At 50.5% G+C, this 17,602-nt stretch overlaps 1 long non-coding RNA gene across 3 annotated transcripts; it reads left to right on the top strand.

Moving 5' to 3' along the window:
- Positions 1–4,331: 4,331 nt before the first annotated feature.
- Positions 4,332–17,592, top strand: LOC123354829. 3 transcript variants are annotated; one of them, XR_006574915.1, is made up of 7 exons: positions 4,332–4,373; positions 9,393–9,484; positions 10,804–10,944; positions 11,827–11,870; positions 13,062–13,224; positions 13,360–13,538; positions 15,567–17,592. It is a non-coding gene; the product is annotated as an uncharacterized LOC123354829 (long non-coding RNA). The 3 variants fall into 3 exon arrangements; XR_006574914.1 differs by having other exon boundaries at positions 4,333–4,373; positions 9,349–9,484; positions 10,832–10,944; XR_006574913.1 differs by having other exon boundaries at positions 4,333–4,373; positions 9,349–9,484.
- Positions 17,593–17,602: the final 10 nt, after the last annotated feature.

The following is a 17,602-nucleotide window of genomic DNA, read 5'->3' as shown; positions in this document are numbered from 1 at the left end:
TCAGATATGGAGCGATTGTTTTGGGAAAATTGTTTGCCCGCGGGTGACAGGGTGTTTTTATCTTTTATCATTTTTCTTCGTGAGTTCATTTGAGAGCATGGTGATTGTCTGGTTTCAACCATATAGTTGTTACTGGGGCATCTAGTGCACCGGATGAGATACACCACATGTTGTGACAGACATGTGTAGGACCTGCGGATGTTGAAAGGTGAGTTGTGGGGAATATCGATCAGCATAGCAGTTGAGATATGTATACAAGTTTTGCATCTATTGTTATGGCAGGGTCTGGTGCCGCTCGGATTTGGCGGGTCCTGGTCTGTTGACGGCTTGAATCTGATGATGAGCTCGGAGAGGCTGGGGGTTGTTTGAAGGCCAGAGGGGGGGTTCAGGAAAGATTTCTTTCAGGATGTGGTCCCCATCGAGTATGGGTTGTAATTGTTTAACGATACCCTGTAGGAGTTCCAGTGTGGAGTGGTAGGGGACAACGAGGGGTGTGTGGTCTGAGGGGGTTTTATTTCTGTATTGAAGCAGGTTTCCTTGGGGTATTTGGGTGGCTTGTTCCGTGACGATCTACTCCTCTGGTGGAATGTCTTTGTTTGAGGAAGGCAGTTTTAAAGGGTATTAAGGTGCATCGCTATGTGACATTTCCTTGGTCACGTGAAAATTAGCCTAAATGGCAGCAAGAGTGAGCAGAAGATAATACCAGGATGAGATTACGGGTAATTCACAAGTACAGTTTCAAAATAAGGTGAGACGGGGCAATTTGTTTTATAGTCAAACACAGAAATATGTGTACCATAAAGGAATAATAAATCAAAATGAGTTAGAAAGGTTTAATGAGGCTTATCTAATATTTAACCTTGACCTCAGTTTAACACTGGTGGAGGGAGAGGGGTGGCCCTTTTATGCCCATCAGCTATACTAAACCTTGTATTCATAGTCATGAAAAATACCTAGACTGCTTCCTTTTAAGCTGTAACATCTTAAACAGAGTGAGAACAGAGCTGTGGGCTATGCCCCTGCCTGAGCTGCCTTTGCTCAGCTTTCCTGCTGGGCTTCCATCAGCTGCAAAGGAGCAGGGGAGAAGGGAATTTTCTCCTCCATTGTTCAATTTTGGCAGAGAGAAAACTCCCATTATCAGAGCTCCCTTGTGTATTTTGCTCCTAGTAAAGCTGCCACATTAGGGTGTAACTGGCTGCAAATTCATGCCAGCACTATGCAAAGGGAGAGCATTCTGCACCCGTTGGCCTTATCAAATGAATTGAGTTTTTCTCCAATTTTGTTTCCTTTGAAGTTGCACCTCAGGCAGCGCCTTTCACGGTGGACTGTGGCTAGAAAAGGGGGTTTGCAATGCAGCTGCAGTTCTCGCCAGGCTGACGGGTACGGTAATGGATTGTTCTCATTGGCTGCCACGGAGGTCACTGTGACATAGCTGGGCAGGATCAGAAAAGCCATTAAGCCTTTGATTGACAAAGCCTTTCTGTTTCTCAGAGCCGAATGCAAAACATGGGATACCCTTGTCAGAGCGCTAATGAAGTTGTTGATTTCTCCCACAAATACTTTAAAGGAGATTGTAAATGCCCTGGGCCGCTAGAGATCTACATATGACAAAGCAGGGGTTCCCGTAACCTTTCCATTAAATGAGATCCAGGAAGGGCACATGTAACCTTTTACCTTCGGGTCACCTGTGTGTGTGTGTGTTTTCTGTCTGCTGTTTTTTGAGTATTGGCTACTGTGCAATGATTCCTGCTCTGGCAACTGATGTTAATACAGCATAGACAATGGTGAAACATTTTCAGGATATGTTCCACTCTCTGGGCCAAGACTGCTTCATCATGCGGGATGTAGCTCCAATTGATTGCAAACCACAATTGATTAAATCAAATGCAGGCATCAAAGCAACGCTCTTGCCTGTTAAAGCTGTTCCACTTCAGTTAAGTGCAATATTCCCTCTGTAGTGCACAGGTTGGGTTACATGTCTGGCCTATGAAAATATGGATCCAAATCCCCCCTCTGCCTTTGTTAAGAATAATTTTAGATAGGTAGCCTGGAGGGAAGAGGAGGTTTAGTGAGAGTGAGGTGCCCTCCTTCTTGCCTGTGGAAGCTCTTCCACTTTAGTTAAATGTGCTCTGGGCGAGGCTCCCAATAACTCTCACTCTCTAGTCATATTAAAACAGTCATATTTATAAAGCAACCGATGGAACAGCAGGGCTCTCACTGCTTTGCATCTAGCTCAGAATAAACTTACAGCCTGCTCTGCATGTATTTACTGGGTCCGACCAAGTCAGCATCTCCTGGGGTGGAACCAGAGCATTCCGAAATATCTCCACTTGTTCCGACAGCAGCTGTAAGTAGCTCACAGTGCAGGCTGTGACAGAGCAATTTGATACAGGGGAGAAGTTGATTTTTCTGTTTGCTCTCCACATGCTTTGGGCCTCTAAGCGTATGAGATCAATAGAAATATTTTCTTTCAAATCAGAGAAATGAGCTGGTTTCATGGCAATTTTCTTTTAAAAACAAAAAACCTCCGTCTGCCCTGTCTTACAGTCAAACACTTCAGGGTGTCCCTGCACAGGCCTGATATTGACTAGAAACAGACCATGGAAAAAAGAAACTGACTTGTGCTCCCTCTGCTCCCATACAGTAAAGACACTTCCAACAATGCGCTGGTGAGTGAGAGAATAACGTTCACAAGGTCCTGCTGTCAGTTACAACTGATGTAAGGAAACTTAGTGGGGGTTTCAGACTTTTTGTTAAGCTCAGAGTCTCCTCTTAAATCTAATGTCCCCTGTAGCTTCTGTTCCTTGTTCCTCTCCTTCCCGTGCCTTTGTTCTTTCTGGGGGATGGAGGCAGGCTGAGATCTAAAGACCCCAAGCTGGTTGGAGGAGCACTGGTGTGCTCAGGCTGTGGTGTATGGATGCACTGGTGGGTGTTTGTGCTGCAAGATCCCTCCCAGCTGTCTCACCTACCTTTCCCTCTTGCTGCAGAGGACAGAGCTGGTGACTTTCTCCCAGGAGCTGCACTAGATCTAGAATGGCAGGGGTATTTTAAACCCACCTCCATTCCCATCCCCCTATAAAGATTGTCCCCAGGATCAGGAAGGAATGTACCCATTGGGCAGCGGTGACCAAAGGGGTAAATTGGGGGTAGCCAGGATGACAGAGCTGATGAGCCAACACCCTGCTCTGCTCTAGCATCTCCCTGGAGAGCCACCCAGGCCTTTGTCCATTTGCTCCCATTACCTCGATGATCTGATAAATCCAGTCCAGGAATTCGTATTATGCACCATAGGGCTGCTCCCGCCCTGTGGGCCCTGTCAGCCTTGCGAGATGCTGAAATGCAGAAGGGGCAGAGCTGAGCTGCCTGCTGCCGGTATGTCCCCTTGGCATGCAGATTGCTAAACCCCAGCTCTGTTACATCGCTTTAGTGCTCATGATTTTCCCCTCCCTCAGTCAGAGGATCTCAAAGCACTTTACGGGCCATTTTCAATCCACGCACCCCGGCGACACAGCACCAGCTCTTCAAAGGTGTTTGAATAAATGGGAGTTAAGCAGCAAAATACCTTTGTGAATTCTGGGCCAGATGCCGTACAGGACTTTCCCCGGGGCTCTTCCTCCCTCCTGTTTGGGCAGCCGTGTTGCAGCAGGGGGAGAACTGAACCATGCTGGGTGGGGCCCCTTCTTCCCCGGGGGAGATGCTGCCAGAAGGTGCTCAAGGAGCAGAAGCTGGGGCTTGCAGACAGCTCGCAGAAGGGTCCTGGGCCCCGTGGAAGGTTCCTCCTCTGCACTGCTTCGCTGATGCCCCGGGGTGCAGTACCGCAGCCCGGGAATGAACAGTAATGCAGCCAGAGCCCCTGGATCCCTCCTCGGGTCCCCCCCGCCCCCGTAGACCCGCCCCACCCCCAGCCCCGCCGGTCACCCCCCGGGCCCCACCCCCAGCTGCCCCACGCGGCGGGAGAGCCGGGCGATCCGGGTGCCCAGATCCTCCTCCTCCAGCCGGCCCGAGCGCGCCAGCACCGCAGCCACCAGCGAGGGGGACCCAGCGCGCGGCACCACGGGAAAGCGAGTCCGCCCGCCCCTTGCTCCGGGACTCCAATTCCCACGAACGTGACTGAGCAGGCCCGGGCGGGACTACAACTCCCAGAGTGCACCACACAGGGCGGGCCTACGAGCAGCGGCGTGGGACAAACCTATTTAGAACGTTTTGCTCTTTCCCCGCCATTCTATTGGCCCGCAGCCGCCGAGCGAGTGAACGAGCCCCCCGTCTGATTGGTCCGCTGCCGCGGGGCGGGGAATATAAACCGGGCCCGCGGAAATGCTGCCTCTCGGTCGGGGGGGAGCCGGGGGCTGGCGCCGGGCCGGGCCGCGCAGGCGGTAAGTGGGGCGGACGGGGGAGGGGCCCGGGCCGGCTGGAGCTGGAGCGGCCCGGGGGCTGCGGGGCCGGGGAGCCGGGCCGGGGCCTGCAGGGGAGGTGGCGGCTGCCAAGGGGAAAGGCCCCTTTGGAGGGGTCTGAAAAGCTGCCTGTGAAGGGGGGAAGCGCTTTGCACCTGCCCTGACCCGCTCCAGGGGCCGGGCCCAGCCAGGTCCGCTCCTGCTTTGCCTCCGGGACACCCACCCTCCCCTGTGCTCTTTGCAGTGACCTGGATGTTCGCTGCCTTTCCTCTGGCCCGGGGGGATTGGCTCCCCCGGGGGAGCTGGTGGGGAAATGGATCTGACTTACCGTGTGACCTTCCCGTAGGGTGACCACGTGTCCTGATTTGATAGGGACAGTCCCAATATTTGGGGCTTTTTCTTACACAGGCTCCTATTACCCCCCACCCACCCCCTGTCCTGATTTTTCACACTTGCTGTCTGGTCGCCCACCTTCCAGACAAACTTCACTTTCTGGTCAGTTTCTCACTTGTTTTTGCGTTTTCCAACAAAGGGGAATAAATGGTTTTCAAGCGTCTTTGGCTTTCCAATAAAAGCTTCCCCTTAATCACAAGTGTGTTGACTTTTTCTTTTTGGGAGCTATAGGGTGTGTGGGGGAGGGAGAGAAGCTTGTAGCAAAACTTCCAACCTGCTATAGTGTGGGGGTTCTCCCATTGCTTAGGAGGTTCTGAGTTGGAGGTTTTGGAGCTTGATTTAAAATCCCTCCCAGCTGCTTGGCCAGCCTCCCTGAGCACACAATCCCCCTGGTTCTCCAGCAAGGGTCAGGGAAGCCATGTTCTGAGACATCAAACTCTAGAGCAGATATACTCAGACTGCAGCTTGGAAGCTGCAAGTAGCTCTTTGCAGCACCTATTAAAACACTGATTTAAATAATCACTCAGGATGCTTTTCCTATATTTTGCACAAACCCATTGATGCTGTGAACATAGAAAAACTAAAGATTTCCCATGTCCTACTGTTTAAAGATGAATTGATAGTAAATAAACAATTGATTCACACCACTGGGGCATGTTTGGGGTAATTGCTAATTTGGCTCTTGAACCACTGAGGTCTGGGTATTGCTGCTCAAGAGCCAAGCCCTTGATGCTATTGGTGTTCCCTAAAAGTGAAGGATGCAGGATTCTCTGCAGGTAACCTGTACATGCTGGTTGATCTCAGCCTCTCGCAGGAGAGCAGAGAACTGAGGCATGGGCTGATGGGACCCCAGAGAGGGGGTAAGGGAGACTTGCTAGTGCAGTGTAGCTTGAGGGACTTGTCAAGTAGTAATAGATTGAGCAAAGCCTGCAAGGCCATCAGGAAGATAGGTGGCTGCTTGCTCTAGTAAATGGACCTTCCCAAAGAGTCAGACTGGACTACACCTCATTAAGTATGAGGCTGCAGGAGTGGGAAGCTTCAGGGTTGAACTAACTGTGTGTGGTAGTAAAATCAGATCTACTGCAACTATCTAAACAGCTGCAGAGCCCTTTACCGAAGTGATCTCCTAGGATAATCACTAGCTGTTCTCCCTCTCCCACCAGCTCTGGTGTGCCTGGTATAGCTAAAATTAAGTACCTGCTCTTCAAAGCAGAAACATTGTTGCCACAACAGTAGGGGACAAACCACAATCAAACACGCAGTTTGGGTGCAGTATAAATGAATGTGCACCTGCCTTTCAGGGGGAGTGGGAGCTGAATGGAGGATTAGCTAAAGAGACACAGCTGACCACTGCCTAAGACTCTGCACAGATTGTAGCTGTATCACAGACTGGCAATTCTTTTCTTGTAAAATTCAGTACAATCAAATATTAGAAACAGCTCAAAGTAAACCTGGGATCAGTGAGTAGTAATATTTGAGCTAATCACAACAAGGAAGATATGACTGAGATAATTCCCCTAGCAAGCTCTCATGTTATGAAATAGCAGCTTTATACATTTGGCCTGAAGAGCCAGATTGTTGTTAAACAAGATGAAAAATATAACCTCCTTCCCACTGATAATGTAAGATCAAGGACCTGCTGGTGGCAGATGGAAGGAGCAATTCAGGAAGGAGGAGGGAAATCCTGTTGCTATTAATAGATGGAGGGAAATGCTAGAAGATGCTTCCAGTGGATCTTTGAGGTTGGGGTTGTGCACAGAGTTGATCACAAGCACATTTGCAATGCTGGTGAAAGGTGTCAGATGGTCATGCTGGAGCCTAACAGGTTCTGGTTATTCCCAGAATGCTGCACCATGCACAGCAGCTACAGAAGCGCTTCTCTCCCCCACAACGCCCTGCGGGCATGCCCTGGCCATGCCCCAGCCTGCTCACCCCTAGCATGGGAGTGAGGGATCAAGGGCCAGATCCTCCAAACTATTTACACAGCTAACTCCTGTTAATTTCAGTGGGAGTTAGGGGCCTAATACTTTGGAGGACCTGGGCTCAGATCTGAAACAATATCCAACTGGTAAAAGGCTCCCGTTCCCGTTCTCAGCCCCCTGCACCAGGCAGTGGCCCTGTAGACTGAGCAGGAACCCCCCGCATACGCAAACACTTAGATGCACAGTGCCTACACACACTCACAAAATGCTGCTGTCTATGGGGTTCAGAGATTTTAATCACCTGCTGAATTTTGTTTTTTTTATGACCTTTATTACAAAAGACTTTGCAAAAATAATTCCACTTACCTGCAGCTGGACCTGGAGATGCGGGATGTGTTGAGAGGTTAGGGACAGCGGTCAGAGGACGCAGGGAAGGAGGGGTGAGGGACACACCGAACAGAGAGAGTTATCCATATGGCACTGTCAGTAGGAGACACTTCCACGTGAGTGCCCGAGCTGCGTCTGGGGGCAGCACCAGCTCCGGGTACCTACAGTCCATGAAGGACATGGCATGGGGGCAGGAGAAGGTGTGAAACCAAAAGGGCTGCACAAACCCTAAGATGCCTGATGTGGACATAATGGGAACCAGAGACTATGGAGAGGGGCTCCCTGCCCCCCTCCAAGCGGCGCTCCCTGGGGTGACTGAAGGTGGGATTGTTAATTCTTGTGTCATGTGACCCACACAACACAGTGGGGCTCTGTCACTCTCTGCTACCGCCCTTGAGCTAGCAGAGCTGGTCATTTAGCACAGGCCGTAAGATCTAGAGGTCTCCAGTTGGATCCCTGCGGCTTATGACCTACCCCGGGGCAGCACCTTATACTCACAGGGAAAGTGACATTTCCTCCACATAACAGTCAATGGCTGATCAGCCTCCTGGCCGTGTGGCCCAAGCCCTTGTTCCACGTTTCCCTGGTCCCTTACCCCAGCCTGGAGTAGGGAGCTACAGGGGCCTCTAACCCCACCGCCTCCTCCATAGGAAGGCAGCATCAACTGCCCGTATTGGGGGGAGAGCACAATGGCTCCACCGCAGAGCTCACTGGGGAGGACGTCGATGCTCGTTCAGGTTGGCCGGAGAGCAGCAATGCACCTTTCCCCTTGCCTCTCCCCCCACTCGCACCAGGGACATGTGCGGATGCCAAGCAGCAGCACTCGTCCTTGGGGCAGACAAGTGACTGCCCTGGGGTGTCTCCTGTCACTCTGTGTTGGGGAGGAGCTCAGACTCCGATCTGGTTCTGGAACTCGGCACTCGTTTCCTCCTCCGTGATGTTGGGGATGCCCAGCCTGGCCAGGGGTGCCTCACTGGGACCCTCATCCTGCAGGACATCGTCCAGCTCGGCTGAGAAGCAGGGATGCACCAGGTGGTCCCAGTACGAGCTCAGGGTGGACTGGTCCAATCTCGGGGGCTGTGGCATCACAGTGGCAACTTGACAGCTGAGCCCAGTGGTTAAAGGGGAGCGAAGCAGGAGGCGGAGGAGCCGTGTGGGGGTGGGGTGGGGTGGGGGGAAGTGCTGTTTACCCAAGCCAGGGAGAGGAGGGGGAGCTCTGTCTCTGTTCTGAGCAGAGGAGCAGGGAGCTGGACTCCTTACTGACCCCCCCTAAAGTGGGGGCTGAGCAGATTGTGAGCTGTGGTTCAAATTCAGCAGCGACACCAAGGATGGTGTAAATGACTTTCCCGCACCCCCTGCTGTCTGGGGCTCAGCGTTAGCCTCGGCACCCATCTCCTGAGGTCGCCACAGATCACAGTGTGTCTGGGCCCCATGCGGCTGGGGGGTTCCCCTCTTGCAAGCACAGGCGAGGTGACAACAACCTCTTACGCGCCAGGTGTTCAGCGCAGGGGCACCAGTGCTCCAAACATGTCTCACTTCCTGTTCTCCACTGGTTCCCCCTTTTCCGACCCTCACACCCACTGTGTTAATCCCACGGGAAGCTAGCCCTTGGGATGGGGCGTCTCACAAAGTCACCACTGTACAGCAATGGAGTTTTAATCAAGTCCCTGAGACACTAATTGCTTGTTGAATGCAGGAGACTGTGTGGTTCATTGGACAGGGTGTAGGACAGGCAGCAGGTTCCACGCTTGCCTCTACCACAATCGCTCTGACACACCAAGCTGGGCCTGCCTCTGCAATGGGGATAGTGTTAATGGTGCTATTTAAAGTGCTTAGGGATCTCTGACTGGGAAGTGCTATGTGAGCAGTAAGTGTCTCGTATTCAGCCTCTAACTCATTTTGCAGCTTTTCTTTCACTCAAACACGCCCTGCTCAGCTTCTGCCTTTAAACCCAGTCCCCAAAGTTCTTTCTTTTTGTGACACTGGAGTGATTCTGAAGCAAAGGGGAAGCTTGCTAGAGCCCTCTGCACAGCACTACCCAGAATGCTTTGCCAGTACCCAGCAGTGCCACCCCCTGAGCCCGGGGAACACATGGAAAGGTCCAGGAGTGGTTTTCTGGGGCACTCTGCAGAGCCAGATTTGGGGATGGGTTCATCCCTCCTTAGTCACTGGGACTTTACTGTGTTTAGCTTCGGCCTTTGCAAAGAGCTGGTCGCAAGGAAACTTGCAGGACGTTTTTAATAAAATGGTTTTAGTATCTTTCAGAATAAACACGGGAAACTTCTCGTTGGAAGTGCAGGTGGAAGGCAGGCCCGGCTGGCTCCTGGCATGTCACGAGCGGTGGAATCTCTCCCTGGGGACTCTGATCTGTAGGCAGCTGGGATACCTCCAGTAAGTGATGCTCCTCTCAGCATAGACCTAGTCGGCCAGTCTCAGGTACAGGTCTTTGATTTGCCATTTTGATGAAGATATTGCAGAAGTAATGTGATCAGAGCACAGGACTGGGAGCCAGGGACCGTAGAGTTACTGATATTTATTAGGGGCCTAGATTCAGCTGAGAATGGGGTCCCATTGTGCTAGTCCCATTTCTCACCCTTTTTCTATTTTGCCACTGGAAAAGGGAGGAAACCCCCAAATCAAACCATTTGGGGGTTGGAATTTTCACTGCAAATTTAAATTTTTCACCTGATATATTGTTTTAAATGAAAAAATGTCCTGTGGGGAAAAAAACAATCTGCATTTTTTGACTCACGCTAGATGTCCTGTAGCTTGGGTTTATTTCCCGAGACTTTCATAGCAGCTTCCCACGCTCACAGAATCCTGGACTGTGGAATTATCTTTCCATCGGCTTCCCTGAAAGTTGGGTTAAGCCCTTATATCATCCCTGTCTATAGAGTCACTCCCAGATATCATGTCACTGTTCTCTCCACTGGTGTTCTGTGGCTGTGCATTTCCTCTGAAAATCACCATAGAGATGAGGAGGATGGTTTTCTGGCATAAATGAGAAGCAGGACTCCTGGGTTCTAACTGTACCGCCTCTACTCCCTTGTGACCTCTATTCTCTGTGCCTCATTTCCCCCATCTTTCAAACAAGGATCATAATAGTCACCTGTTTCCCAGGTGAGGATGAACTGATTCATGTTTGGAGCGTGTTTTGAGATCCTCACTTGGAAGGTGTCAGCGAAGGACACGGTATTGTTACTTTCTCCTGTTGTACTCACACGCCGTCGACATTGCAAGGCTAGCAAAGGGATGGTAGCATCTGAAAAGATACTGTAGTGATGCAAGCAAACCTATTTCCTGATTTTGGGGTTAGAGTGTAAAGTAAGGGCTGGGGGATGTTCATTTGTAGTATTATTATTTAGCCACTAGATGTCCCTGTGTGCTGTACAGTTCCAGACAGGGCATTGCCCCTGGTAAATGAGAGAGACAAAACTGGAACTCAAGTTGTGCGCGTGGAAGCCTGTTTTTGTGTGTCTGTACTTGGTCCTGGTTAAGCACTGTGATTCCATGAAACGTGGCAGGGTAAAGGTTTGGCCCTCCCAGTGGGTGATGGCTATTATATTTAACCCTTTCATCTCTTGTGAGCAGTGGCCAGAATTAGCATGTATAAACTAGAGTACAATGGTTCTATGCAGAAGAGAGGAAGGAAGTGACCATAAGAACGCTGTCATGTGGGTGAGCTCTCAGATCTCTCTCTCTGTGTTTAGGTGATGACATTTGCTGTTGCTTCTGCAGACTCGCCCACCACAAAGGAGTGAACTGACAGATGTCAAGGTGAACGATACGCAAGAGTTTGTTCAGATTGTACCCAACCAGAAGAGCAGCATTGAAGACGTGTGGCAGGTCAGGTGGGTGACGGAGCTGGGGAGAGCAGGACCGGCATTGGGGGGACTGAACAGAGGGTCCCTTCACTGTTATATTGTCTGAGAAAAAGTCTCCATGTTTCTGGAGGTGACTGCCAGGCTCTGCAGGGCTGGCATTGACTCTGATCAGCAAATATGGAGGGAGGGAGAATATCTGAGCTGGCAACTAAGTGACGCCAAATGGGAACACAAATAGCACAACGACTGCACGGGCAGGAGCCACAACTGCTGGGAGGGTCACGCTAAAATAGGACCTAAGCCAGCTTGATGCTTACACAGTGGGGATGTCTGCACTGCACTCTGCACGTGTGGGCATATCCGAGCTAGCTTCGATCTAGCTAGTGCGAGTACCTATAGCAGCAAAGCTTTGGCGGCACGGACTTCAGCACAGCCTAGCCACCAGAATAATGACCCTGGGTTCCAGACAGTCTGTGTTTCACGGCTAATGGTACCTGAGCTGGGCACTGGGGTATGTCTACACATGCTGCAATCACACCTCTGATTGCAGAGCAGAGATCCCCTCAGTGCGAACAGGGTAGCTGACTTCCCAACCTTCAGGCAGGCCCGCTAGCCCTCTTAGAACAACTCTGCTTTGCTGCCGCAGCAACACAACCAGGGTCATTGCACACGTGAGCTTTCTGCCCTGCACCAGCTTGTGTTTGCAAAGTGCTGGGAAGGAGAAAAGCCTTTGGTGGGCGCGATGATTATTCCTATCAGAATCCACTTTCTGGGCATCCTGGGTGCATCTGGCTGGTCGCCATTCCTAGGGGAGCTGCCATAGAACCCTGTGATGGGCCACCTCTGTGTTTCCTGGCTGCAGAGTTCTGGGAGAGCTTTATTTCAAACCTTGATTTTATTCTTGTGCAGGAGCAGCTGTGCTTCAGGGCGAATTGTGGCTCTGAAGTGCTCCGGTAAGTGCTTTCGCCTCTCCTCATATTGCACTGGGGTCTCTTGCATTCTCTGTGCAATTACAGACCCTCTGTTCATTAGCACAAGCCCCAGGTCAGCTAGACACCGAGCACCCTGCGCTCAGCATGGCCCTGGTGTTCGTTTGCAAAGCCTGTGTCGTTCTTCACCCATCCAGCAGCCCCAGTGTTGGGTGGTCTGCGAGCAGCAGCGTTACTCAGCGAGGCAGCACAGCCCTCTTGAGCGACCCTGCAGTAACAAGGCAGCACAAACCAGCTGGTCTGGGTGGGAGGAAGATTTAGCTTCCCAGCCGGCTGAGTGGCAAGAAAAAAAGGGTGGTTTTCAAGTCCCTGGAGCAGCCCCTTTGTCCGTGTGATTTCATAGCTGGGGTCTGCTTGCAGTGGCAGCAGTGACATGACAGTCAGCTCCCAAATCCCTCCTGTCCATATGGCACAGCTACTGGGTAATTAACAGGACGTGCAATCAGTGCCCCCGTCCCCCCGCAGTATCTACACCCTAATGGTCTCGGCAGCCCCTTCTTGTCAGGGAAGGCAGCTGTGGCCTGGAACTCCCCCTGAGGCCAGGGCTATGGCCGGGCAAGCGGCAAGCCCAGAGAAGGCCCAGGTGGAGAGGTGGGACTCCTGCATCCCTCGCTGTTCTCTCTTGCTCCCTCTCCACTCTGGTTTAGTGGTGCTGGCTGGGGGAGGAGACTTCGTTTAGGTGACTGGGTGGGCAGACAGAGGTCCTGGAACTAGCTCGGAGCACACAGAAGGGGTTAGAGAGGGTTTCTCTCTCTTATTTCACGTGGAGAACAGCACAGATGGCAAAAGAAAGGGAGAAAGCTGGGGCCACCCTGAATCCCTGATGTCCTGTGGGGGGTGAGCCAGGGACTTGGGCAGAGCAGGGGCTCACAGCCCGGAGGCAGGAGCACACCTGGGGAATGACTCCTGTCAGCTGCTTCCCTCTCTGCTGCCTGCTTTCCCTTTCTTTCCTCCCAGTTCCTGCCTCTTTGTTCTCCTGCTCGTCTCCCCCAGGCTTGGTGCTCAAAGACCTTTGCTCTCTCCCTTCGGCCCCAAGGCAAAGCTCCGCAGCTCCTGGAGAGGGACAGGTTTCTCGGACACCCTTTGCTGCCCATCCCTCCCCCACTCTCAGGTGGTGTTTGGGGGCACCGGGTTCACGTTACTCCCCCTTTGCAGAGTGCGGCCTGCGCTCCAGGACAGCCCGGATAGTGGGGGGAAGCGACGCCCCGTTGGGACGCTGGCCGTGGCAGGTCAGCCTGTACCTCAACTCCAGACACGTGTGCGGAGGCTCCGTGGTGGCGCACGACTGGATCGTCACGGCCGCTCACTGTGTGCACAAGTGAGTCTGGGAACGGCACAGCCGCAGGCCTAGTGCCGAGCCCGGCTGTTCCCTCAGCAGGGAAAGGACTGGGGAATTGGCCGCCCCAGCAATACTGCAGCCCTGGAGGAACAGGTGGGCCATGTCTCTGCTCAGTTACAGGCGGCCACAGGTCTCCAGCTGGCTGGTCTTTGCAGGGATTATCGCCCACGTGTCAGTCCCACAGCAGGCCCGTGCGGTGGTGGAGAAAATCATCCACCACCCCCACTATGACGACAGGAGTCACGACTATGACATCGCACTGATGAAACTCAGAGCGCCCTTGAACTTCTCCGGTGAGAGAGAAATCCACAGAGAGCAGCGTTTTGCGGGTGTGTCTAGGCACTGTGCATGTCAGTGTTTGCGTATGTCGGGGGTTCCTGCTCAGTCTGCAGGGGGCTGAGAATGGGAAGCAGGGCTGTAGCTGCTGTGCAGGGTGCAGCATTCTAGGAATAACCAGAACCTGTTAGGCTCCAGCACGACAATCTGACACCTTTCACCAGCATTGCAAATTTGCTTGTGATCAACTCTGTGTGCAACCCCAATTCCCAACCTCCAAGACCCATTGGAAACATCTTCTAGCATTTCCCTCCATCTACTAATAGCAACAGGATTTCCCCCCTCCAGTGAATTAAAAAGGAGCAAATTTATCTGTATTGCTCCTTCCATCTGCCACCAGCCTCTGGAGGTCCTTGATCTTATCTTATCAGTGGGAAGGAGGTTATAGTTTTCATCTTGTTTAACAACAATCTGGCTGTTCAGGCCAAATGTATAAAGCCAACAGTGAAGGCCATCAGATGCCCAACTTTGTCTGCAAGAACCTCACTATTTCTTTGCAGCTAGGCCTGTAGACTGTTCTTCAGCTGGGGGTGTTCATGGTGCTAGAATACAGGGATGGGAGATGATCTCCTACCAGTTATTTCATGAAAGTTCAGGGGAGACAATAAAGATACCTGCTGATAAAATCTTACATGGCCAAAGCAAGTGAGAAAGATGGCTGACTGCAGCATTAAGACTGTTAGGGGGCTGGAGCACATGACTTATGAGGAGAGGCTGAGGGAGCTGGGATTGTTTAGCTTGCAGAAGAGAAGAATGAGGGGGGATTTGATAGCTGCTTTCAACTACCTGAAAGGGGGTTCCAAAGAGGATGGATCTAGACTGTTCTCAGTGGTAGAAGATGACAGAACAAGGAGTAATGGTCTCAAGTTGCAGAGGGGGAGGTTTAGCTTGGATATTAGGAAAAACTTTTTCACTAGTAGGGTGGTGAAGAACTGGAATGGGTTACCTAGGGAGGTAGTGGAATCTCCTTCCTTAGAGGTTTTTAAGGTCAGGCTTGACAAAGCCCTGGCTGGGATGATTTAGTTGGGTTTGGTCCTGCTTTGAGCAGGGGGTTGGACTAGATGACCTCCTGAGGTCCCTTCCAACCCTGAGATTCTATGATTCTATGGTGCCTTACCCATCCAAGCTGTGTGGGAGGGCAAAGCAGCTGGGCTTGCCTGCTACTACTTGTACTGTCTGAGATACTTGGCATCTCTGCACACTCAGTCTGGTAAATGCAGCAAGGTCACAGGCAGCTGTTCAGATTAACTCTATACCTCTCCTGCATCCATTGCAAAAGCAAAATGCAGAGGAGGAAAACTGACAGCTGTTCTCATGAGAGTTCCCTGCAGTTGCATAACAGAGCATGGAAAGTGGATTAATCTGTTTCCTTTGCTGCTATTTTATAAAATGAGAGATTGCCAAGGGTATTATCTCAGTCATATGTTCCTTGTTGTGATTAGCTCAAATATTATTCCATCAGCCAAACAGTAGTACCCCCATTACCACTCCCTGATCCGAGGTTTCCTTTGAGTTGTTTCTAGTATTTAATTGTACTCAAGTCTGCAGGAAAAGAATTGCCAGTCTGTGATACAGCTACAATCTGTGCAGAGTCTAGGCAGTGGTCAGCTGTGTCTCTTTAGCTAATCCCCCATTCAGCTCCCACTCCACCTGAAAAATACACTCCCACCAGCTGCGTATTATTGCTTTACTGATAGAAGTGTGGGGGAGCAGATAAAATGCAGGTTAAAGACTTGGTAGGTCTCACTACTTTTGAAAGTCAGTTTATCAGCCCTTTTCTGCATCCAGGTATAGAATCACAGGCTTAGAAAGGCTAATTATTACTACAAGGACCTCCACTGAAGTTATGGTAGAAGATGAAAGGAACAAATTAACTGGGAATGGTCATCACATTATTTCACACTGGTTGATGGATTAGCTCCTGTTGTGTGTGTGTGAGCAGAGGACTACAGCAGCAGGTTATAATGCAATCTTTTCCTCCACAGCTGTGTTGCTTCACCTCCCAGAGAGAAGTCAGTCTGAAGAAGGGGGAATGTTAGCTATATTTCTACCTTTACCATAAGGGTGCAGGGCCTATTCTCCCTTTCAGTAAGTTCTGCAGAGAGGATCAGGCCAGTGCTGGCAGTTCACATGGGCCTTGGCTCTAAGATGTCATAGTTTTGGATTACTGTGGTACAGGCCTCTTGCAGCTGGCCCTCCTGAATCCTAGCTGAGCCAACTTCAGGCATCTTTCTCTGCAGCTGTGTTAATAAGCATGGGGCAGCAGCCCTTTGAGTTTAGAGGCTAGCAGTGTGGTTTCCTTAGATGGTGGTTGCTTTGTGGAAGCAGAAAGGAGAGAGCACAGTACAGGCTTTGCCACTTACACGAAAAATCCAGAAGGTGGGTACACATTCATTTATACTGCACCCAAACAGGGTGTTTGGTTGTTGCCACAGGAAAGGGACACACCACAGTGTTTCTGCTCTGAAGAGCAGGTACTTAATTTTAGCTACACCAGAGCTGGTGGGAGAGGGAGAACAGCTAGTGGTTATCCTAGGAGATCACTTTGGTAAAGGGCTCTGCAGCTGTTTAGATAATTGCAGTAGAGCTGATTTCTACTAGCACCCTGAGGCTTCCAACTCCTGCAGCCTCATCTGAATCTTTGGGAAAGCCCATTTACTGGAGCCAGCAGCCACCTATCTTCCTGATGGCCTTGCAGGGTAGAAGGCCCATGCTCTTTGCTCAATCTATTACTACTTGACAAGTCTCCCCCACCCCTTCTCTGGGGTCCTATCAGCCCATGGCTCAGTTCTCTGCTCTCCCTATGAGAGGCTGAGGTCAACCAGCATGTACAGGTTACCTGCAAAGAATCCTCCATCCTTCACTTTTAGAGTATACAAATAGTCTCAAAGGCTTAGCTGTACAGTAGCAATACTCAGGTCCCAGTGGTTCAGGAGCCAAATTAGCAATCATTACCCCAAAAAAGCCCCAGTGGTGTGAATTTGTTTCATTTACTATAGCTTCATATTTAAACAGTATGGGACAGGAAAATCTTTAGTTGTTCTATGTTTACAGCCCCATCAATGGCTTTGTGCAAATGAATATAGTAAGAGCATTGAGTGGTCAATTAAATCAGTGTTTTAATTGGTGCTGCAAAGAGCTACTTGCAGCTTCCAAGCTGTGATCAAACTACACCTGCTCTACCAGGTGAGGTCTCAGCACCTGGTTTCCCTGAGCCTTGCTGGAGAACCAGGGGGATAGTGTTCTTAGGGAGGGTTGGCCAAGCAACTGAGGGATTTTAAATCCAATGCCAAAACCTCCAACTCAGAACCTCATAAGCAATGGGAGAACCCCCACTACAGCAGGTTCTGTCAGGGACTTTAGCCCCCACAACAAAGTTTGTTGTTTGACTGCAAAGAGACAGGCACCACCAGCAAGGTCCTATCAAAAGCTCTTTATTGACAAGTGTACTCATCAATAGAGAGCAGCTTGTCTTTAAAGAGAACTAGCCCCCCCTTTACATTTTAGTATCAGCTTATATAGTTTTATTACATCATAATATATTCATTTGAGCAACCCATTCCCTTTTTTTAAACTAGAAACTAGACACCTTTAATATACACACATGCCTAGTTTCCTATGTTTACAGTATTAGATTAATATTTTAACAAGCACCAAAAGTTAGGAATGTAGGGGAGTTAAAATCAAACTGAAAACTAAATCAGGGAATGAGTAAGAACATTGGGAAGCTGGGGTTTTTTATTAGTTTTTAAACACTTTTTAACACAGCACAGCTGGTACTCTGCCAGGAATGCAGCCCCTCACTTATTTTAATTTTTCAGTGCTTTGTGAGACATGCTGTTTTTGGTATTTTTTTACTTGGTGATTACCCAGAATCCCTTGTTAGCCTGACTTCGGTCAGGTTGGCATAACTGGTTTTGTGCTACATTTCTGTTTAGGCCTAACAATTCCAAGTTTTGCTACAAGCTTCTCTCCCACCCCCCTTCCCAAAAGAAAAATCCAACACACTTGTGATTAAGTG

Source organism: Mauremys mutica, chromosome 22 (assembly GCF_020497125.1).
Source record: "Mauremys mutica isolate MM-2020 ecotype Southern chromosome 22, ASM2049712v1, whole genome shotgun sequence".
Taxonomy (NCBI): domain Eukaryota; kingdom Metazoa; phylum Chordata; order Testudines; family Geoemydidae; genus Mauremys; species Mauremys mutica.
The sequence above is the reverse complement of the archived record's forward strand: the minus strand, read 5'-3'. Positions and strand labels throughout refer to the sequence as shown.